This window comes from Stenella coeruleoalba (genome assembly GCF_951394435.1).
Source record: "Stenella coeruleoalba genome assembly, chromosome: 14".
NCBI lineage: Eukaryota > Metazoa > Chordata > Mammalia > Artiodactyla > Delphinidae > Stenella > Stenella coeruleoalba.
The window spans coordinates 15,856,672-15,881,231 of record NC_137160.1 but is presented as its reverse complement, the minus strand read 5'-3'; the positions used below and the strand labels follow the sequence as shown (position 1 = coordinate 15,881,231).

The 24,560-nt window shown below is 44.6% G+C and overlaps 1 protein-coding gene across 1 annotated transcript in view; it reads right to left on the bottom strand.

Moving 5' to 3' along the window:
- Positions 1-24,560, bottom strand: part of CCBE1 (collagen and calcium binding EGF domains 1) — a 524,308-nt gene that overhangs the window by 99,699 nt on the left and 400,049 nt on the right. The gene's annotated exons all lie outside the window — the stretch shown is intronic.

Genomic DNA, 24,560 nt, shown 5'->3' with positions numbered 1-24,560 from the left:
TTTTTCGTCCCTGAACTAAAGGTGGAATTTCAAAATGTTGGGTCAAAACTTTATTATTTTATCATCTTTCTGGGGTTCTGTAGTTGGTTAATATAAACTTTAAAAAGCTCCGTAATGTGGCTAAGCTTTTCGGTAATCCTTTGAACATGCCTGACATTCTGAAATAAACTTTACAAAGACAGGTAAGAACCCAGACACAGTTCAGCCAGTGCCATTTGGTTGTGGCTTGTTAGAAAGTATGATCTCTTTTGGCCTTTTAGAGGCTACTGGTCTTTATCAAATGGAAATGATGGAAGTTAGTACTGGATCCATGTTCTTTTATCTGGAGTCTCAGTTGCAGCCTCGATGTCTGGAACGGGAACCAGGCCTGTATCTGGGCAGACAAAACTAGCACTGCGGTGTGGCCGTGGATTCACTGAGTAGAACCTCTTGCTGGGAGCTTCTGTATGCCTCTGGGACACACATTTCTCATGTGTTTGAGCAACTGCTTTTCCATTTCACGACAGCTTAGAAACCTCAAGGTGAAGGTGTCTGGTGGACACTGGCCAAGCAAGGATACCCACCGAGAAGGGAGAAGACCAAGTATAAAAAATAGTGGAAGGGGCTTCCCTGGTGGCGCAGTGGTTGAGAGTCTGCCTGCCGATGCAGGGGACACGGGTTCGTGCCCCGGTCCGGGAAGATCCCATATGCCGCAGAGCGGCTGGGCCCATGGGCCATGGCCACTGAGCCTGCACGTCCGGAGCCTGTGCTCCACAACGGGAGAGGCCACAACAGTGAGAGGCCCGTGTACCGCAAAAAAAACCAAAAAACAAAAAACAAAAACAGTGGAAGGATTTCAAGACACCACCTAGTGGAGGGACAGACAGCTCATGTCTCAGCTCACAAAGGACTCAGTGATACACAAGGACACTTACACAGAAGCTAAATGGTGTTTGCTATTCTGTATTTTAAGATCGATTTAGGTTTCTATCAGAAACTGGAAATTTTCTGCTGTGGAATTAAGCTTCAGTTTTTTAAAAAGGTTAGTGGTGGAACCTCTGATTTCCCAACCCACAGGTCTCAGTCCTGCCTTTTTCCCTTTGACAATGAATGTGTCAGTCCTATGCAGATGCTAGACACACACACACAACCTGAAACGACCAGATAGTGGGCTCTAAACTCCTCTATAAAATTTTTGCCACTGTCCCAAGCAAGCAAGCCTGGGCAGATGAAACATTCTTGCGAAGTGGAAGAAGTCTGACTTTTAAGTAAGCCAGGTAGAAGAATCTTTAAATAAGCAAGCCTGGCGTCTGCTCTATTGAAAACTGCCCAGGTGACTCATGCGGCCAGGGTTGAAGACCACTGAGAAACGTCTGCACAGATTAGTCAGGAGCAAATGTGATTAGGATGCTTGATTCTTCACATCTTCCATTTCGTCTTCATGAAGTCATTTGCAGATTGCATGGTAGGAAAAAGCCAGACATGCACCGTTTCTACGTGCTACCCTCTCCCCTCCCTTTCCCACACCCAGCTGATGCTAGCCATCTTGATTAACGGTCTCCGGGTTTCTGCTTCAGTACCTCGTCTTACTAAGTAGCCTTTGGCCCGGCACACGGGTTGGTCTGTTTAGTCTCAACCTGAAAATCCAGGCGGAGATCCATCCATCCCCACTCTGTGGGTTCAGCAGTTCGCTTAGTTTCCAATGAGAGGCATGGGGACGGGGTTGCAGTGGAAAGAGGCTCTGGAGTCACCGTGGTTTAAGCCTTGCCTCCGCCTACTAGATATGTAGCTTGTAACTGATGAGACTCAGTTTCCTTATGTCCAGAATGAGTGTCCAGGTGGGCGAAGGATTTGTTAGATGCTTGGTGTTCATCAAACAGGGCTTTACGCTTTCTTCCTCAAGATCACTGGAGTTTGACCACTTAGAATTTATTTTTTAAGCCCCCATGTCCTCGTGAACATTCTTCCCTATCGTTTTTGGCCGTGAATTCTACCTACGTTTTCTCTGGATTTTAAATCTGCTTCCCTGCATTGTTGCAGACGTATCAATGACAGGGACATTTGCCCCCAGAGCCTTTGCTTTTAGCCACATGAAGCTTCAGGAAGACATAGGTGAGGGGAAGGCCCTTTGCCACGCGATCTTGGTGGCGAAGCCTTCTGTTGTAGAGTTTTCTCTGGGCTTCTTCCCCTTTAGTCCTCACCCAAACACTATCCACTACATGCCTCCTGTCAGGTGTAATCGTCTCCCTGCAGGTGTTTAGCTTTTGCCATATGGCAGGAATTTTGGGGAACAATTTAGAGCAGTTTTAGGTCCACAGCAAAATTGAATAGAAAGTACCAGACGTTCCTCCCTGCCCCACAAACGCACAACCTCCCCTACTATCAAAGCCCCTACTCTCAAAGCCAGCATGGTAGTATATTTGTTACATTTATGAACCTACGTTACACGAAGTTATCACCCAAATTCCATAGTTTACATCAGGGCTCACTGTTCTGGGTTTTTTTGAATTTTATTTATTTTTTTATACGGCAGGTTCTTATTAGTTATCCATTATATTAGTGTATAGTTATATTAGTGTATACATGTCAATCCCAATCTCCGAATTCATCCCACCACCACCTCCCGCCCTCCACTTTCCCTCTTTGGTGTCCATACGTTTGTTCTCCACATCTGTGTCGCTACAGGGCTCACTCTTGGAGTTGTACATCTTATGAGTGTTGACAAATGTGTCATGACATGTAGTCACCATTGTGGTGTCATACAGAACAGTTTTACTGCCCTAAAAACCTTCTGCCTATTCATCCATCCCTCCCCCCACCTCTAGCAACAACTGATCTTGGTCCTGTCTCCATAGTTTTGCCTTTTACAGAATGTAAAACAAGCAACACCGCAAAACAGAAAAGAAAATCCTCTGGACACCCTGTCTACTCCACTCAGCGTTCTTTGGTTCTCTCAGGTGCTCTGGGGCCCCAGGTGGCCTCTCTGGGACCTCATGCCTTGAGGACATAGCTCCTAAACGAATACGCAAACAGTAGTAACTGATAGGGGCTTATTGTCTACCTCTCAGGAGTATTTACATTTTAGTCATGAATTTGTGAAAAAGCTCAAGGCCTTACATGTGGGGTCATTACGGATGCCCGAGCAGCTGAGACAGAAAAATCAGAGGTTTGGAGGAGTGGGAGTTCCCCAAGTCTCTGGAATCACGCTTTTGCTTTGGTTACATGGCAGGGATTATGTCTGAGCTGATGCAGCCCTTGCACAGCTGCTCATAACCACGACCTGCTGAAAACGGATTTATGCAAAACGCCTGCCACCAACCCACCCTGCTGCCACACACACGCCCACGTGTGCAGGTAAGTGGCTTGTGATGGATTAGCTAGTTTAAAGTTTCGGTCTGAAATTGGTTAAATAAAACAAATCAAAATAACGAGTTTGTATCACTCAGGCAAGTGATACGAACTTACAAAATGGGAATCCCAGCGGGACTATGAGAGCTAAAATGTAAAAGGGAGGTTAAGGGCTTTAAGAGGAAACTTGAAAAACAAATAGCCGAAGATAGAAAGATCCAGGAGAATCGGTGTGGGAGTGGAGTGCCACACAGCTGCTATAGTTCTTCCCTGCTCTAAGCTGGGCGCCCCGGGTCCGCAGGAGCCACGCCAGGTCCCCTCCAGGGCCCTGCTTGGTTTTCCCATCAGAAAGGCCTCTCACTTGAACCCAGGCCCTGTGGCCACGACAGATGTGACAGGATGTCTGCCACCAGGACCTAAGCGCTTGGAGCCTCCGCTGCACTTCAGAGCCACATTCTCCTTCCCTCCGTCACTATTTCCAGTTTTTGCCAAGTGGGGAGCTAGGAAGAGGAGGAGGGAGAGGCCAGCAGTGCAAATGAAGCAGCTAGAGTAGGCCCAGGCGTTCGCATTTCTAACTTGAGTTTCTATATTAATTCTTCCGAGTTTGCCTTCCTCAGTGGTTTTCGGTCCTGGCCACCCATTAGAACCACATGGGCACTTTGAAGCATCAGGGTTTCCAGGTCCTGTCCCACACCGTTTGAAAGAGAGTCCTTGCAGGTGGGACCCGATGCTGCAGTTCTAAAGCTCCCAGGTGACTCCAGTGGGCAGCCGGGGCCTCGCTGGCTTGAGAGCAGCCTCCTTACCCTGCGTGGGACAGGGTGTCCACGAAGCCGGTCAAGAGTTCCTCTTGCGGAGGAGACTTCTAGGGCAGGAGATCCCCGCATCCCAGCCCTCTCAGCTGCCAGAACGTCTGGAACCTGATTTACCCACCTGGCCTTTACCATGGGGCGAATGCCTTTCCCGGAGAGCAGCCTTCTTCACCCACCTCCCCCTTGGAGCAATCTCACCAAATTCCTCCCTGCCTACAGCAGTCAACATCTGGGAGGGGTACTTGGGGCAGTGAATGGAGAAACTGGGGGCCGGGGTGGGGGGCGGGCACTTTGTTCCCTACCTGTATAGGTGTCTCTAAGTCAGTGCTTCCCAACCTTGGCTCTGCATAGGAATCGCCTGGGCATCTTGTTAGAATGCAGATTCTGATTCAGGAGGTGGAGGGTAGGGTCTGAAACTGCATTTCTAACAAGCTCCTAGGTGGTGCTGATGCTGCCAGTTGGAATAGCAAGGCTCTAGGATGCTACTTCCCTCCACCCCTTTCTTGGAAGTTTTTGGGGTTTGGACCAACTGGGGTAGGTGGCTTCATAAGTTAGGGGACCAGGAATGAGGGGGCCTGGCATCCTTTACTTGGAGGGCATTATGCTAAGTGAAATGTCAGACAGAGAAAGACAAATACTGTATGATATCATTTACATGTGGAATCTAAATACTATTATTTTAAATTAAAAAATAAATCCTTCGGCCATGTCCTGTTTTTAGTGTCAAGTATAATACAAAGTTCCCTTGGTGGTTTTAGTGGGACCTTGGGAATTAATAAAGGGTCAGCACTCAACAGGATTCAATGCTGGGCCCTGCAGTATATGAAAGTGAGACCCCTCTGCGGAATTTAAATATATTTTCACTTGCTGAGGGGTTTATTAAATGACTTGTAGTAAACACCAAAGCTCTTGCTTTCTTGAGAAAAAATGAATATCCTTGTCAAAATGTCTAAATAGGGGCTTCCCTGGTGGCTCAGTGGTTAAGAGCCCACCTGCCAATGCAGGGGACACGGGTTTGAGCCCTGGTCTGGGAAGATCCCACATGCCATGGAGCAACTAAGCCCAAGCGCCACAACTACTGAGCCTGCGCTCTAGAGCCCGCGAGCCACAACTATTGAAGCCTGCTCGCCTAGAGCCTGTGCTCTGCAACAAGAGAAGCCACCGCAATGAGAAGCCCATGCACCGCGGTAAAGAGTAGCCCCTGCTCTGCAACTAGAGAAAGCCGACGTGCAGCAACGAAGATCCAACGCAGCCAAAACAACAACAACAAAAAGAAAAAAGTCTAAATAGGACATTAATAAATGTACTCCTTTAATTTCCCAGTGTTGAACAAAGGCTAATGTTGTTAGCTCTGACAAGTTTCAGTGGCTAAAATCAAATATAGACATAAAATAAAAAAATAAATACAACAAAATAGCAACTCAGATATCTGTGGAGTATTACAATGAAGACATCAGAGATTCTCTGTCTCACTGACCTTGGATTTGGTCCTTAAGAACGGTTTCCACCATCTTGGAACCAGAGACAGCTACAAATATGAAATCACACTTGTGACTCCTCCTTCCCTTACATATAATTTTTCGCAGCTGCCGTGTGAGTGGAATTAGGGAAGTCGAGTTAACTTTTGCATAGAGAAGATCAGGGTTCCAGCAGAGTGATATTGAAGAAGGGCATATTTTGTTGGCGGGAAGGGAAGACCCGTAATGAAGTACCCTTTGGGAACTGCTGATGCGATCTGAGAGCCTGGGGAGAATCTGCCAAAATGGGAAGAGGGTTGGACTTTGGTGGCACTGATTGTTCAGGATTTGAAGACTTTCCCCTCATTACCAAGTCGTGCTGGCCTGCTGGGCTCTTGGCCATAAGTAGGCAGTGCTGGTCCGGGGTACAGTTCCCCAGGGACCACAGGGATCGAGAGTGCTATACGGTAGGGAAATGGAAACAGGGTCTCTGCCTAAAAGCAGCGTTTCCCCCGTGTGAAAAACGAAAGGCTGGAAAAAGCTGCCACAACAGGTGACAAGGTTTCTGTTTTCTCATAGCTGATGTCCGGGGAGGAAGGTGGGAAGACATAGACACATCCTTTTAAGAGGACCTGAGCTGAGCTGTGGCCTGATTCTGAAATATCCCTGAGGTCTTTGTAGGACCTGGTTCTGAATTGTTTGCTATGGAGATGTGGGGAGCCAGGAGAGACAGTAGCAGAACTAGGAGAGGCAGAGAGAAACTTCCCACAAAACAGGAGCCTAGAAAACGAAATTGGAAACTTGAACTCTAGGCAGAAAAATAAAGTTTTGTGCAAATTTTATCAGGAAGATCAATTTCATCATTCATTCAATTTGAAATTAAAATAATATAACTAAATAAAAGAATTTTTAAGCTCATTATGTTGAGGATCTTTAAAGGCCCAGGAAGAAAAATCATTCATAGACATTAACAAAATATGACAAAACAATAACCAACCATAAATGAATGAACAGGCGTTTATGAAAAATAAGCAATTGGAAATCAGAAAAATAAAAACTACGTGGTGATTATAATTGAAAAACTCAATGGATAGGTAAAACCTAGACTAGAAACAGGCAGAGTAAATGAAGATAATACTGTACAACAGAATGAAGGCCAGAGAGACAGAGACTGGGAAAGAAACAGAAGCTAGGTGGAGAGGCTCTAACATGCACCAACAGAAATCCAAGAAAGCATGAAAGAGGAAATTCCAGAGCAGCATTATTTGAAGAACGAATAGGTAAGAAGAATAAAAGAAGAGTATTCTAGGACTGAATAAAGCTGTGGACTTCATATTAAAGGTATTCTCTGTGTACTGGGAAAAATAAATAAGATTCAACCCACACATACACACATTTTGGTGAAACTGAAGAACGTCAATGATAAACAGAAAATCTTTGGCCTTATCAGAGAGAAATGACCTATTACCTATAAAGGAACACTTAGCTCGAAAGCCTGCGTCTCCTGAGCAGCAGTTGATTTTAGCAGTTAATGGGCAACGTGCTGGGGAAATATCTCTTAGCCTGGAATTCTGCTCAGCTTTAGTGTCGTACAAGTGTGGAGACAGATGCCTGACCTTTGTAGACAAAGACTAAGCTCACTACCCGTCGAGCCTCACAGAATAGCCACTGAGCAAGAAGAAATCCAGACAGAAAAACAAATGGAATCAAGAAACAGCAGCAAACACAGAAATAAACAAGCAATTGGTAGAAATCGGCTAACTCAATTAATTACTGATGACCAGAAGAAGAAAAATAAGCAAACTTTTGTGCATTTTATTCTTCTAAAGATGAAGTTCTGGATAGTAATAAGAGGAAATAGGCATGAGTATATATCAGTTTCCCACTAGAATAGCAACACCCAAGAGACAGGATTTTGCTTTGCCTCCTGCTGTACCTCCAAACATTAGCACAGTGCCTGTCACACAGGAGGTGTTCAGTAAGTGTTTGTTGACTGACTGACTGAATGAATGAATGAGGTAGGGTAGAAGCAGACATTCAATGGGCAAGTCTACTCAGGTTTTTGCCTTGTTCTCGAGGGGACAAGAGATACTGATAAAAATAAGGTGAATGCTAAAAGGATAGAGATGCCATCAAGAGTATCAGAAAAAAGAGAAGAAAACAAAGAGAATATAGAAAACTGTATTAGCCCAACAGAAGGTAGAGGAGAAGAAAGAGAAGAAAAGTAAAAGCTGATAAAGAGAAACCAGAAAGTAGAAATAAGTTCAAATATATTAGCACTAATCACAATAACTATAAATTGAACCAACCTACCTGTTAAAGGACAGAGACCATCAAAATGGATTAAACCAAATGAACAACAAACCAAAGCCAGAAATTTTCTAGAACAGTGAAAGGTTAAGAAGAAAAGTCTGGGAAATGATATTCAAGGCAGATATTAATTGGATGGAGCTTTTACAGTATTAATGACAAATAAAATAGAATTTAATTTTTTAAAAAGTTACTCAGGATAAAGAAAGACATTGCATCATGCTAAAAATCAATCCACAAGGTACAGTAAGCATAATCTTGTATGCACATAACATAAAACCCTCGCATATATAAAGTAAAAATTAAAAGAATCAGAAATTAACTAAAGCACAGTCAGCATGGAAGATTTTTTTTTTTTTTTTTTGCGGTACGCGGGCCTCTCACTGTTGTGGCCCCTCCCGTTGCGGAGCACAGGCTCCGGAAGCGCAGGCTCAGCGGCCGTGGCTCACGGGCCCAGCCGCTCCACGGCATGTGGGATCTTCCCGGACCGGGGCACGAACCCGTGTCCCCTGCATCGGCAGGCGGACTCTCAACCACTGCGCCACCAGGGAAGCCCAGCATGGAAGATTTTTAACACATCTTTATTAGAAAGTGCCAGATCAAGTAAACAATGATTACATAGTGTATGGAAGATTTGTTCAACATGATGAAAAAAATTTTGACATAAGAAATACAGATATAGAGGTCTGCTTCCAGTAAAAATAGATAATATGTATCCTTTAAAGAACACATGAAAAATTAAGAAAGGAATCACACATAAGGACCCAGTTTTCAAACAAATTTCAATTTTTAAAAGCAATTAAATGAAAAATCAACTGAAAAATTTAACATACTTGGAAACTAAAGCAGGCACTCTTAAAGAACTCATGGTTTAAAGATAATTCCATGATGGAAGTGGTAGGATAGTTAGAATTGGATCTCAATAATAGAATCATACACTGATGATATAAAAATTAATGAATTTTCAAATTTAAGATTCTTAAAAGACAGCAGAGAAAACCCAAAGAACAGAGAAGAAAATCATAAAATCAAGGGAAAATTAATAAAATAGAAAACGAAGAAATAGTAGTTTTGTTTAAAGGTCTAAGGCAAATATGACACAAGTGAAGATTTGTTAAATCTGTCTGGTATATACATGAAGTATATATTATATTATTCTGTACTTTTCTATGTGATTGAAAGAGTAAAGTAAAATACTGGGCACGAGGGGGCTGGAACGCTTTTGCCTAGATCACAATTTTGCCAACGTCAAGTTTACTCCAGATTCTCAGGGGCAGAGTCTGATTTTGGCCATTGGCTCTTCACTTGACCTGCCTGGGCTTTAGCTTTTTGGCGAAGACATCAGGTTGCTGTTTTTATTACAGAGAATGTGGCAGAAGAATATCCCTAAATTACTGCACCCATCCTCCTGTAAGTAGAGCTGAGGGAGTTTCTTTGCTAAAGCCATATGTACACTGAAGTAGCTGTCATAAGCCTCTACGGGATTGCCTTCACGGGTTTTATCTCTGTGCGTGAAAACATACGAGAGAATTAAAGGAAAATGATGTTAGGATTTTAAGGTGGAAAGGGACCTCCTGTCTGTCCTCTCTCCCATGGCAGGGAGGCCTTTTACAGTGTCAAGGAGCAGTGTGTTCTGTGGAACAACGGAGAAAGCTCAACGCTTATTGAACAGAAGTCCCTGGGACTCTCACCCACTGCTTTTAGCTTCTAAAGCAACACATCAAAAGTTTACTCACTTCCAAATGACAACCCTTCAAGTGTTGGAAAACAACAATCTGGTCCCTCTTCAGACTTCCCTCCTCCTGGCAGCATGTCCTCAGTTCCTTCAGAATGGAAAGAATCGAGCAATTCTTGACTACCTGTTATACATGCCAAGTGGCTTAGATGGAGGGTGTGATCATCTTCAAATTCCCTGTGAGTATCTGCATCGCAGATAGGGAAACTGTGCCTCCGGGAATTGAAATAACTTAGCCTAAGATCCTAAGGTTAATAAAGCAAGTTTGACTAAGCCCCTGGGCTTTCTGCTCCTCCATGCTGTTCGCGAGGTGTGTGGTCTTCGGGGGACCCTGCAGCCCACCCTGCCTTATGCTCCCTGCGTGCTCAAACATGCACCCAGGATGTGCTACTGAGAACTGGACATGACATCCTGACTTCCAATAGCCCGTTAGAATATTTTACCTTACTCGATCCTCTCTCCAAACCACCGAATATGTAAGAAAGGCATTAGCGCTCACATGTTACAGATCAGGAAACTGAGACTCAGTACAATGGATGCCCCCCCCCCTCCAGATCAACCAATCTTTAAGTGGAAGAATTGGGATGCAAACCCAAATCTTCACATTCAGCGTGTCTTTCCCGTTGCTCAAGATGCCCACCCATGATCCAGAATCTCACCAGCATTAAGAACTGGTCCACCCTAGTTAATCTGGACCTAAGTACCATAATTGTTAATACATGGCCCCAAATGGCCTTAGCTCCTTTGGCAGCCTATAGGACACTACTGCCTTATGCAGATTCTGTTAGGAAGTAGTCCCCCAAATCTCGTTTTACAAAAACTGCTGTGACATCACAGCTTCTCTTTGTGCCACTGAGTTTACATTGATCTTTGTGAAACTGCTTCTTTCCTTCTTTCCTCCATTCCAGTGGACTCTATTCCCAGCTCCTGCCCAGAAGAGTATTTTAGATTACCCCTGTGTCTTCCAATGCGGTAGATCCAATAGTTAGAACTGGGTAACCGGCACCCTTGACACGCCTCTGTTTGCTCTCACGGTGGATCTGCTGATGACACTGGGGAAAGCACACCACTGAGGACTGAGCCTGAGGGTGTGAGTTCCAAAAGCTCAGGGTCCTGAGGAAACACAGTTGCAGAGAAGGGAAATCGGTGTGTATTCAGATGCCACCACTGCACCATGACTGGGATAACTGTGGGTGTGTGCTGGGGGGAGCAGCCCCCCGGAGATATATTCTCTCTGTACAGTGGGGGCAGGTTGATGGATTTGGGGGGAATGAGACACACGTGGAGACATTCCCCCATATCCTCCTAACATAAAATCTTTCCCCTAGATAATTACAGACTGTGCTCAAGGTCACAGTGAAGGTCATTCAATACCAGTGTTTTTCCCCCGCCTTTGCCTCATCGGGGGAATTCAAGTTGCTTGGAAATATCCCATCGCAGCTGCCTGCCTTTGGAGCTTGCTCTCAACTGAAGGAGACCCCCTTTTCCAGCTCCACCCCACACTCAGCTTGCCTTTCTCTAATTGCTTAGCACTCTTTCCTTTTCCTGTCACCACGCTCTCCCAAACAGATGGTGTTTATAGACAGGAAAGAAGCGGAAGTTATTCAGCTGCAAGACTGGTAATCGATACCCAGAAACCGACCCTCTGAAGATGACAGTCAGAGGAGGGTCCTCATGGACGCAGCCACTAAAACAGCTCAGAGCAGAGACCGATGAGCCTGGCCTGGGCTGTGTCCCAGGGATAGGATGACAGCCTCTTGTTCTTGTAGCCAGTTAAGTGGGATAAACATATGTGTTTCCTGCTGGCTTTTCCCTATTTCTCCCTGGACTTTATGGCTGTGTGTGTGAAAGTTTTATGTTCGTGAAGCCAGAGGCAGAGACCCGCCTCTTCCTGAGCTGGTGGGCAATCACCCCACTAGGGGCTGTTTGTTGAACTCCTGTGTGATTGTACTCTGCTTCTCATGTGTTGTTGTGGAGACTCAAGAAAAATCCTCAGCTGCTCTTCAGTTGCTGAGAGGAGGCTGTGCTGTCAGGACAGCGGCCCTCTGAGAACTGTCCCAGGCAAAGGTAGAAATAAGACGAGAGGCAGAGAGGGAGTGAGGCGGGCAGTATATTAGTGTTGATATATGGGAACTACGGAATATCGTTACATGTGGAATCTCACACACACACACACACACACACACACACACACACACACACACACGTATATTTGATGCCAGGAATCTTGGGTTCAGATGAAAGGGGGGTTTGGGTTTAAGATGAAAGAGGGCACTGATTTTGAACCAGCTGCCAGGAGGGTTGGAATGGAGGGAACCAGCAGTGCTTAGGGAGTGTGGGGTGGCATGGGGGCCCCAGGTGCTGAGGGAGATCATGGAAAAGGACATAGGTTCCCCTATAACCCCAGGATGGCGGGTTGCTAGGACAGACAGGTTTCCTAGTGGGTCAGGGCCCTGTGTGTAAAAGGGTCTGGCAAAGCATGGGATTCGGGGGCAGCCTCCAAATCTTAGCCAATTCCCATTTCAGGGACCTCTCTGTGTCCCCCTCTGCTTCCCCATAAAAAGGTAATTTCTCTTTTGGTCAATGCCTAAAATGTCTGTAGCAGAGAAATGCTTTTATACGGCAATTTGAGATAAGGCTTAAAACGCAGCAGGGCCCACAAAGGGAGGTGACACCACACAGAGGTGGAAGTACAGGCTTTTGATTCTGTGAGGCCTGGGATCCATCCCAGCTCTGACATTTGCTTCTGAGGTGATTTCTATCACTTTTTGAGCCTCATCTTCTTAATCTATAAATTGAGGACTACAGTTTACACCTTCCTTGTAGGGATCAAAGGAGCCAATGCATTTTTTGTGCAGTCATGTTTGTAAACCATCAACAAATAGCAACTGGTACGAGTCCACCCATGCAAATGAGTGTAAAAGATTCATTCAACACATAAATGGCAGAATTTATATAAGAGAACATGAAAAGAGAACTCAGAGGAGATTGAGGGGCTTAGAGGCAGAGAAGGAGAAAGAGGGGAAAAGGAAAGGAATACAGCAGCCAAGGCTGGCAAATGAACACACAGGGATGCGCAGGCTCAGGGCCCTGCCCAGAGGCACTTCCGGGTCCCATGAGCGGGTCCAGGACGGCGACCAACCTCAGTGAAGGATGATCCTGCTGCCAGTTACGGAAGCAGGTGGCTCGGCTTCCAATCATATCTGTGGATTTTTGTCTTGAGGAAAGGAACCTCATTTCCAGGCCAAATACCAATTAAATAGATTCCAGGTTGAGACTGGTCTCTGCCCTCAAGCCATATACTGTATATGGGGATGGGGAGATTAAGTACCAGCAAACAATGAGAAGATGGTGACAGGTTGAACTGGCAGGTCCTGTGGACTAACGGTGCTTTGGTAGCAGGGACTCCAGGGCTGGGGCAGCCAGAGCAAGCGGAGAGGGCATTCCTGACAGCAGAACGGCAGGAATAAAACGGGGAGCCTGGATCACTCAGTGGGGGAGACCTGTTCCCCTGAATTAGGTGCTTGTGTGTGGCGTGGGATGAGTCATTCCCAGCCAAGGCCATACCTTGGGAAGGTCCTCACAGGGCGAAATTCAGAGTCGGGCTCCCAGGAGTGGTGAAAGACATGTTGATTTCTCAGGGGGTGGGGAAGGAATGAAGGGCATGGAAGGGCAGGAATGTCAAGGCAGCTTGTCCAGGAGGAGGGCGACACCTCAGAAAGGATAGGCAGGACATGCTTGGGTGGGGTCTTGTCAGGTCAAAGCCCACACCTGAGTTAGGAAAACTGGGGTCTCACCAAGTGGATAGGAGTTTTCCTGCTTGGTCATTCCTTGTTTAAAGGGCTAAAGAATTCTACTGCTAATAAAAATATAACTTAACCTAGCTCTCCATAAAGATTACAAACTTTTGGGCTTCCATGGTGGTGCAGTGGTTAAGAATCCTCCTGCCAATGCAACGGACACGGGTTCGAGCCGGGGGCTGGGAAGATCCCACATGCCACGGAGCAATGAAGCCCGTGCACCACAGCTACGGAGCCTCCTGCGTTCTAGAGCCCATGAGCCACAACTACTGAAGCCTGTGTGCCTAGAGCCCGTGCTCTGCAATGAGAAGCCACCGCAATGAGAAGCCCACACACCACAACAAAGAGTAGCCCCAGCTCGCCACAAGTAGAGGAAGCCCAGGCGCAGCAACAAAGACCCAACTCAGCCAAAAATAAATAAATTTAAAAAAAAAAGGTTACAAACTTTTGAGAAATCAGGTAATAAATCCACATATTAAAAAAAAAAAAAGACTTTGAGCTGGTGTGCTTTCTGACTCCATTTTCTATCTATTTCCCTTCATTGCATCAAGCATGTGTGGACAGTCATGTCCTTTGGTGTCAGATCCTAGTATATTCAGATCTTATCAGCCCTGTCCTTTGGAAGTCACGGTAGCCACCATGTTGAGAGCTGAATGATGACAAATATGTGACAGTTTCCATCTTTCATTTTTTGTCATTTCCATACCTACTACTTTAATGGCAAAGCAATGAGATTACCGGCATTAAGCCACCACCGTCTTCCTATCCCCAAGCTCATTCCTGGATAATTTTGCCTGAGGTTGAAAACAAACAAACAAACAAAAAACCCAAACAGTAAAGCATCTGCTTTAAATTAGGAGGATATTCCTTGGTATTCATATTCTTAAAGTAAATTAAAATTGGTTCATCCGTCTTCTTTAGAATACACAGGAAACTCAAACGGTCGTGGATTTGGGGCTTGAATTAAAGAATTTCCTCATGGCCAGCTCTGCTGTTAATTCAACCTGTTTTCTTAGGATATTTAAGCCTCAGATCAAAAGTAAAACTCAACACCAAGGGAGAAATAGAGTCTGAGTTGCAATTAAATTTATGCCACTATTCAGTAATTATGGAAGGTGATTGGATCCCCTCTAGGCAAGCTGAAGCCAGGTTTGTAATCCCCACTCCATTCAGAAGGATTAACTGTTCATCTTAATTCAAAATCAATATAAACAGGCACTCTAGAGAGTCTGCCCGGGTACACTGGGCCTGGCACACCAATTTACTGACAGCACACCAACTGCTTTACCTGTGAAATCCCTGGTGAAAGGCCAAATATTTCAGACAAAAGTGAAACAAGTGAGGCCTCATCAGGTCCCAGTGACACAGCACTATTTTAAAGGTGTCCTCTGGGCAATTTGGAAATGATCAGGAAATTCTAAATGTGCGTGTCTTTAGACACAGAAATTCCATTCCTAGGGCTCTACCTTAGAGATACAGATCTGTACAAAGATCACGCACAAGGATGTTTATCACCATGACATTTGCAATAACAAGCGGGCAGTGACTTCAATAACAATCAATGACAGTACCTTCACACAAAGGGATAATATTTCTTCAGGAGAAGGTTGATTTCTAGGTAGTGACAGGAAAACATTCCTGGCATACTTTTCAGTGAATAAAGCAAGCTTCAGACTAGAATGTGATCCCAGTGGAAAATCAGAAAAAAGAAAAGCATCAACGCATGCTGTTGTGTGGAAGAGTATACACCCTGTGGTCAGATCGCCTGGGCTCTAACTCCTGCTCTACTGCGCACCAGCTGGTCAGCATGAGCACGTGGAGGAGGCCTCGGTTTTCTCATCTGTAAACTGGAAACGGTAAGACTACCTGCCTCATAGACACATGATAGGCTTTCAGATAAAGTATCAGACAAACTATTAATAATGATCAATTCTAGGGAGCTAGACTTGGGGGAGAGGAGAACTTTCTTTTTTTTTTAAACCGCATTCACTTCCAAATTGTTTTTCTTTGCACGAATGTTTAAACTGATTTTTTTTAAAAATGTTCTCTCTGAACTAGAAGCCATCTATCAACAGATGATGACTCTGGTTGCACCCTTGGTTGACTGAGGATTAGTGAAAGGTGAAGATATTTATCAGTTCAATCAGGACCCCAAGACACCCTGAGACTCTCCTCCTGGGAGAGAAAGTTCTTGGTCCACAGGACCCAACAGGTCCACTGAGAACCACAAAAATCTTACCACAAATGACTCTGTCCAGCTCCCCACACTAAGTGAGCTGACCAAACTCAAGCATGGTCTTCTATCAGCTCAAGACCACGTGGCTTGGATGACCCCAGCCCCTTAAAATGCCTGTCTAAGAAACAACACTGTCAAAGGGATTTATTGTTTTTTCAGGCTAAAACCTGACTATAGGTTCCTGACAGCTTTTTTCTTAGAGCAGTCACTTTAGAAAACTTACAATTATAAATCCTTTCTCTGCTCCTTTGAGATGTAAACCTTCTACCACCCAGAAATGTCTCCTCAAGGATCTGGGAGCCATCTCTTTGAAATGCAAACATCCAGGGAGAGAAGTACCCATGTCTCCTGGTCTTGTGGGAGGGGAGGGGCCTCACTTGGTGGGTGCCTTGCTCCAATTTGCAAACTACCTCCTGTCATAAAGATGTGAGAAGTCTGTTTCTCCTCTGGATAAGTGCCAATAAGCAAACACAGATGGCCTAATCACGTTGACCACCTCCCCCTTATATATCCTCACCTCCCCCTTATATATCCTCACCTCCCCCTTATATATCCTCACCTCCCCCTTATATATCCTCACCTCCCCCTTATATATCCTCTAGTACTTTTCTTTTAGCACAATCCAGTGTTTAGAAAGTCTCCCACCTCTTATTTTAGTGGTGTTGGGCTCAATGTTATACTGAAGTCTCTCCCCAACTGCAGTAGTCTCAATAAAATCTGTCTTGTCACCTTTAATTACTATACACCTCTGTTTCTCTTTGACACCACTGTTGAGGGAGGACTTCATCAAAGGGAAAGCCATGACCATGGGGAAGGGAGGCCTTGGCATTTACCCTCGTGGTAATTACTTAATCTCTGCCCCCCAGTAACTACCAGAGGGAAAACTGGGTAGTTGTTCACTACGCCAAAGACAGCTGAAATGTGAGTGAGGATTTCTCCCCCATATGAACATAAGCCCTTAAGTGAGTGCTTTACAAAGTACTGAGAAATGTGCTGAACTCTCTATACAGCAGCTCATTAAATCCTTACAGTAACTGTATGAGATAGGTGTTGTTATTTTCTTAAACTCTAAGCATCAGAAAGATTAAGAAATTTGCTCAAGGTCACATAGCTCATAAGTAGCAAAGCCAGGTGTCAAATCCTAGTGTCTGTCTCCATAAGCTTTTGCATGGCCTAGATAAAAATCATGGTACAGACGTAGAGAATGGACTTGAGGACACGGGGAGGGGGAAGGGTAAGCTGCGACAAAGTAAGAGAGTGGCACGGACATATATACACAGCCAAATGTAAAACCGATAGCTAGTGGGAAGCAGCCGCATAGCACAGGGAGATCGCCTCGGTGCTTTGTGACCACCTAGAGGGGTGGGATAGGAAGGGTGGGAGGGAGACGCAAGAGGGAGGAGATACGGGGATATATGTATATGTATAGCTGATTCACTTTGTTATAAAGCAGAAACTAACACACCATTGGAAAGCAATTATACGCCAATAAGGATGTTAAAAAAAATCATGGTAGCTCTGCAGATGAAGTATAGCTTAAATTCATGTTTAGGCTGGAAGGTTTCTTTTCCATGGAAAATAACTATGTCTTAGCGCATGTAATCAAAAAATAGCTGTACTCTAGCAATAACAACAACAGACACCTCTGTAATAAAACACTTAGCCTTTTTCCTCAAAACCGGATAAAATAAAAAGAAGAATGTATATATATGTATAACGGAGTCACTTTGCTGTACAGCAGAAATTAACACAACATTGTAAATCAACTATAATTGAATATAAAAAAAAAACTGGCTTTCAGGCCAGTGAAATAGGGTGGTCATGGTACAGATCTCAGAACCCTGCCCTTTTTTCTTCATTCTCTTTCTTAATGGTCTTTGAAATGCCTTCTCTTGAGTATTGTCTCACTCCCCAGCTAGAACATCAGCTCACACTGGGTAGGGATTTCAACTGTTTTGTTAACATCTGTATCCACAGTGTCTGTGGAAGTGCATGGCCCATGGCTGGCATCCAATAAGCACTTGTTGAAGGAAGGAAGAAAGGAGGATGGGAAGAAGGGAGGGAGGGAGGGAGAGAACTGAAGTGAGATTTAGAAATATGCTATCTCTAATTCAATCCCCCTCCCAACCAAACTTAACGCGGCCGTCCAGAGAAGTAAGTGACCAGCCAGAGGGAACAGGTCTCTTCACTCTTCAACTAGGTTAACTACTCCATCCTTCTTGGGTGGTGGTGAGGGGGGAGGAGAGGGGCAGATTTGAGAATAGCTTAGATTTTATGAGGTTTCTCAATCTCAGCACTATTGACATTTTGGGCCAGAAAACACTTAGAGCCACTCTAAGATGATTAACCACATTCCTGGCTTCTACCCCCTCAATGTCAGTAGCTCTGCCTCCACCACCCACCTCTGAGTTGTGACAACTGAAAATGTCTCTAGGCATTGCCAGTGTCTGGGGAAAGAGGGATGGCGGTGGGGAACAGGGCAAAACTGGCCAAGGTCAAGAACCACTGGATTAGAAGATAATGTAACGATGAGTTACTAACTGGATAAGGAGTAATTAAACTCCAGTGCTTAAACAGAACTGGGGGACATCTCAGGCTTTCGGGGGTACTCAAAACCATCGCATATCCTGTGGAGAGAACCAGAATCTTGGGATCTGGGAAGGTTCCAAACTCCAGAAGCAGAGGAATATTCATCAACATGATGACTCAGGAAATGAGTATTCTCATGGTCTGCCTGCCATTCCAGGTAAGAATTCAAGAAATTTAATAAGAAAATTGATCTGTCTGTGCATGGTGGAAGAGAATCTAATGAACAACAACCCAGGCAAATTCAAAAGCCTCAAATTATTCTCCCTAATAGCAGCACAGCCATTTTTGAACGCAATTATGGACTTGAAACCCCACAGGGGAATTCAGTGGAAATCATTTAAACATTTATTTGATGTGAAATATCTGACCCAAGCAATTCATAGAGCAATTAAAGAAGTAGGGTCTGGGAGATTTGACGGTAACATAGTTTTGGTTTTGTTGACAAATGGTCAGTAGAAGTAAAAATTAGTGGCATCTTAAATTAGATCTGAATGTGAATAAGAATCAAGGATCCCAGAGGGCTCAGTACAGGAAACTGTATTATCCAATAGACAGTGCTCATTAACAACCTAGAGGGGAAAGTAAATTTGACCTAGATTAAATTTGCAGATAATACAAAATGAGTGACAAATAGCAAATGCAGAAGATAAAGTTAAAATTACCAAAGACCTGGACGTTAGAGAATCTTGATCAGAACTGAATAAGATGGAATTTAATGAGAAAAGGGAGGCCATTACATGGTCAGGTTTGATCACACTTGACGGTCTGCGTGATCAGATAACACACAGGAGGGAGAGGTCGGGATGGTTGTGGATAAACTAAAGGGAAACTTGGTATTCCTCTAACACACCTTGGAAGGTTGGCTTAATAACTTAGCATGTTGTGTCTGAAGGAGATTTTGCAGCAGAGGAAGTGGGATGTGGCAGGTATGAATCTGCTGCCCCTGCAATCTTAGTTCAGGGGTATAGAGTTTTGCTATAGGAAAATGGAAATCTGGTGAAGTTGATACTCTAGTAATGGCTGCAAGGTGATTCAGTGCTTTGCATCATCATCGCCTATTGAGTTCCTACAGATAGCCCAGATTCCGTCATAAGGACTTTATTTTGTTAAAAAAAATTTAAAACAAAGGCTGGTGAACATTACTTTGTTACTTAAACATATACATATATAGGTATATACATGTATATCGAAGAACAGAGCACTCCTAACAAAATATATAAGAGGAAGATAAAGACCAGTGTAATGGAGAAGACTTCTTTCCCTGATAACAGAGAATAATATAAAAGCACTTTAAAATGCTTCAGTTTTTTTTCTAGCTTTTAAAAAATATCCTGGGCTTCCCTGGTGGCGCAGTGGTTGAGAATCTGCCCACCAATGCAGAAGACATGGGTTTGAGCCCTGTTCCGGGAAGATCCCACATGCCGCGGAGCAACTAAGCCCGTGTGCCACAACTACTGAGCCCCCGTGTCACAACTACTGAGGTCTGCATACCTAGAGCCCGTGCTCTGCAACAAAGAGAAGCCACCACAATGAGAAGCCTGCGCACCACAAGGAAGAGTAGCCCCCGCTCACCACAACTAGAGAAAGCCCGCACGCAGCAATGAAGACCCAATGCAAACAAAAATAAATAAATTTATTTAAAAAATAAAAATAAAGAAAATAAAAAATATCCTTACGATTTCCATGTTTTACAAGTGAGGAAACTGAGGCACAGAGAGGTTAAGTGTTTTGCCCAGGGCCAGGCAGGAACTGGCAGAGAGGGGATTATCAACCCACATTCCTTGAGGAACAACCTGTAACAGGGGGAATCTGTGAGAAAACCTAGAAGATTCCTGGCAAATCTGAGAGAAGTGGTAAATTCTATTTGAAGGCAAATTCTGTTTGTTGGCTCTAGTGAAAGAAACATGACAGGGCTTCCCTGGTGGTGCAGTGGTTGAGGGTCCGCCTGCCAATGCAGGGGACGCGGGTTCGTGTCCCGGTATGCGAGGATCCCACATGCCGCGGAGCAGCTGGGCCCGTGAGCTGTGGCCGCTGAGCCTGCGCGTCCGGAGCCTGTGCTCCGCAATGGGAGAGGCCGCAGCAGTGAGAGGCCCGCGTACCGCAGGAAAGAAAAGAACAAACAAAAAAAACATGACATTTGCCTTCAATATGCTCCTGTCTCCTTTTTCAGAACCTCCCTATATTGGTTAGGGATTCATTTGGCTGTAAGAAAAACCTTATTCACAGTGGCTTAAACAAATAGGGCTTGATCTGTCACTAATAACAAGAAGACAGAAGTAGATACTGGTGATGATTTCCCATTTCAGCAATGCCTGGGCTGACGTCTCTGTGTGTTTCTTGGTCTTTCTCTCATGGTTGCAAGATGGTGCCAGAGCTGGGTGGAGTGTCTACGTTCAAGGCAGGAAGGAGGTGGGAGGTTCCTTCACCATGAAGGCAGAAGCTTTCCCAGAAGCCACCACAAGCTGACTTCCACTAAGGTCCCGTGGCCAAAATGGGTCACATGAGCACAGCTGCCTGGGAAGCGATTTGGAAAGCAGGAAACAGGATTGTTATGACTGAGTTGAAGCAGCCATTGGGTAGGCAACTATATGTATCTACAATGACCTCCTTCTCTCTTCCTTTCCCCTCAGCCAAGCAACCTGATTCCGGCAGTGCCTTGGTCTGAGCAGCTGACATGTTCTGGCTAAAGTGTAAGCCAGCAAAGAGCTAAGATGTGCCGATTTCTAGTGTTGATTTTCAGTAGAGTGTTTCCCAAGGACCTTAAATCACAAATCTGTAGGAATGGGTTCTGGAAAGCCATCCCTTTGCAGGGGCCAGCATTCATGGAGGGATTTGAATGTTCACCAGGGTAAATATCTACCAGGCATTTTTGGCCAGTAAACAAAGTCAGAATTAGAGACATCCCAAACATACAGTAATAACTGGATCATTCAAACAGGGAGAACTGGCTTCTGTACCAGGAGCGGATGCTGGGCAGCTTTTCAGAAAGTGAAACATATGATTACTATACCACCAAGGAATTCACTCCCCGGTATTTACTCAGGAGAAATGATGTTACATATGTCTACACAAAGACATGAATGTTCATACAGCTTTATTCATAATAGCCAAAACACAAACAGACAAAAACCAAAAGAGGACCAACCCCCCCCTCCATTGGGAACCACCCAAGTACCCATCAACTGGATACCGGTGAATGAGGAAACAAATTGAGAAAGAGCCACACAGTGGAATACTATTTATTAGTAGAAAGGAACCAACATCAAGTACATGCAATGATGTGCCTGAATCTCAAAAGCTTTATGGTAAATGAAAGACACCAGATGCAAACGACAACATACTGTACAATGCCATTTATATGAAATTCTAGAGAAGACAAAACTGGTACGTACGAACAGAAAGTTTAGCAGTGATTTACTGGAATTTTGGGGGGTGATGGAAATGTGCAGATCTTGATTGTGGTGGTTGCATATATTTGTAAAAACTCAAAAAAGTATACTCTTAAAATGGGGCACTTTAATATGTAAATGGTACCTCAGTAAAGTTGATTTTTGTTTTTAAAATCCTATCTATGTCTGCATTTTCATCTTTTCCTCTTCCTTCTACCCCTCCTCTTCTTCCTCCTCCTTCTTCTTTTTCTTCTTCCTTTTGTTTCCTTTGTTCCTAGCCAAGTTCCTTTTGGAAAATTCCAACTTTATTGGGCAGAACTTCAAGAAAAGTGGCATTTGCCCAATACTTACAAGAAATGCAGAATGCCTTAGAGATTAGAGGGCATTCACGGCAGTTACCCACATTTGACAACAGGGAGAGACAGGATGATGGTTTATTTTATGTGTCAACTTGGCTAGGTCCCAGTACCCAGATATTTGATAAAACATTATTCTAGGTGTTTCTGTGAAGGTATTTTTTAGATGAGATTAACATTGAAATCAGTATACTTTGAGTAAAGCAGATTGCCTTCCATTATATGGGTGGGCCTCATCCAATCAGTTGAAGGCTTTACGAGAAAAAGACTGAACTCCCCCAAGCAAAAAGGAATACTGCCCGCAGTCTGCCTTTGGACTCTGAAGCTCTTCCCTGGGTCTTCAGCCTGCTGGTCTACCCCATCAGATTTGGTCTTGCCAAGCCTTCGCCATTAATTCTTTAAAACCTCTATCTATTGATCAATCGATCAATTGATATAGTTATAGATATGGATATCTGTGTGTTTGTATCTGCATATATAAACACATACACACATCCTGTTGGTTCTGTCTCTCTGGAGAACCGTGACTAAAGCAGACAGGTAAGACAGAGCTGTGAAATTAGGTAAAGCTCTAGGCTCTCAAAGTACAAGTTGCTGCACAAGGGCTAGCAATGAAGAGTTGTGTGCACCACACTCCCAGGCTTCTAATGCCAGCTCCTTGACCATGGACACGCGCTTACATTCTCTAAGACTCTTCCTCCCCGCAAAAGGGAAAAATAAAATCATCTCTTCATTAATAAGCATTAAATGAGATATTGATACAAAGCAATTCTCACTTTAGCATAGACGATATTGACTACAAGAGGGTTGCACAGTTAAGCTTCTCGACTTCTGGAGCACTGCTCTTTGCCTGTACTTGGATACCTATATAGTATCCCCTCCTTTGTCTTAAATGACAACCAAACTGTCCACACTACTTTGAACTTTAAGAGGACCAACACTAAACTTGGATTCACATTCCAATTTTGGTAGAAAGGAGTATTTAACTTATCAAATTAAAACTTCTTCGTATTGTATGAAAACAGTTCACTCGAGTGTGTATCTGTTATTTATTGGTCATCAAAAGAGCACTTTGCCTAAAAGAAAGGACTGACAAGCGTGCAAAATGTATACAATCCTTTGTGAAACTGTGGTTTATCATTAGTTTGTATCTGTAAGTTACTGTTATAAATATTTCCTGTATTTTTTACTGTTATAACATTGGTGCTATGATAAGTGGTCTTAAGCAACTTCCAGATAGTTCATTTGAGCTGACCTATTACCGTCATCACTGCTGGCAGCGGGCACTCATGCCCCATGACACTGCTCTACCATCAGGACCCACCTCTTCCCCCGTGTTCCCAGGGGGCTGTGCCGGGAGGCTCCACGTGTGTACATGGCTCACCAGACACCCTCGTTTCTGCGGTAATGTAATGTGCTGGTCTGAATACCTGGGTGCCACAGCGCTAGATGCCATCAAGAGGAGTACGAGAGAGAGACAAATGTATGTTGATTCGATAAGTCAAATCAGATTAAACTAATGGAATTTCAGAGATTTTCCTGAATAATATTTTCCTTATGAACTTGCTACTAAACTCGGTTCCAGCTTGGCCTGCCTGGAGTTGAGAGACTCTGGTCCGGAGAAGTTGGCAGGCTGGGGGGACGGTGATTTGGAGATAACCCCATGTCACATGTGTGCAGTTGGCTCTTCACATAGAGTTTATAAAATGGTTCACATTCATGGTCTTTTTTATTCTTGTCCTTACAAATATCCCAGGGGAGTGGCAGGATGAGGAACACAGCCTCTGTGGATAGGTCCTTAGAAGAAAGAACCAGAGTCACTCAAGCCCAGAACTGCCCTGCCCTTTGTACCATCACCAGCTCTGCCCTCGGCCTCCTGCTGCCTTGGTGCTCAACTCTCTACTACCTGAGGGGTAGGGGCAACATTGGAAGCCTTCCAGCCTTCCAGGCACATTTGACCTGGCACAGGCGGCTGCTTGCACAGTAGCTTTCATTTCCCCAGGAAGCCAAGTGACATAGGCATATACCTGTGGAAAGTTCTGGAAAATAGTGCCCCTTGCTCACTGGATCCTCTGATCAATGCTCAGCACCCGTGTCTCTCACTTTCTCAACTTTAAAGGGAACACAAAAAGATACATGCACCCTTATGTTCATAGTCGCACTATTTACAATGGCCAAGATATGGAAGCAACTTCAAAGTCCATCAAAAGATGAATGGGTAAAGAAGATGTAGTACGGGGCTTCCCTGGTGGCGCAGTGGTTGAGAGTCCGCCTGCCGATGCAGGGGACATGGGTTCGTGCCCCGGTGCGGGAAGATCCCATGTGCCGCAGAGCTGCTGGGCCTGTGAGCCATGGCTGCTGAGCCTGCGCGTCCGGAGCCTGTGCTCCGCAAGGGGAGAGGCCACAACAGTGAGAGGCCCGTGTACCGCAAAAAAAAAAAAAAAAAAAAGTAATAAATAAATAAAGGGAACACTGGAGGATGTTTAGATCAGTCAGGATGGGAGAGGAGGCGCAGTCCTTGCATCTGAGTGAGCGTTGACTATACAGAGAAT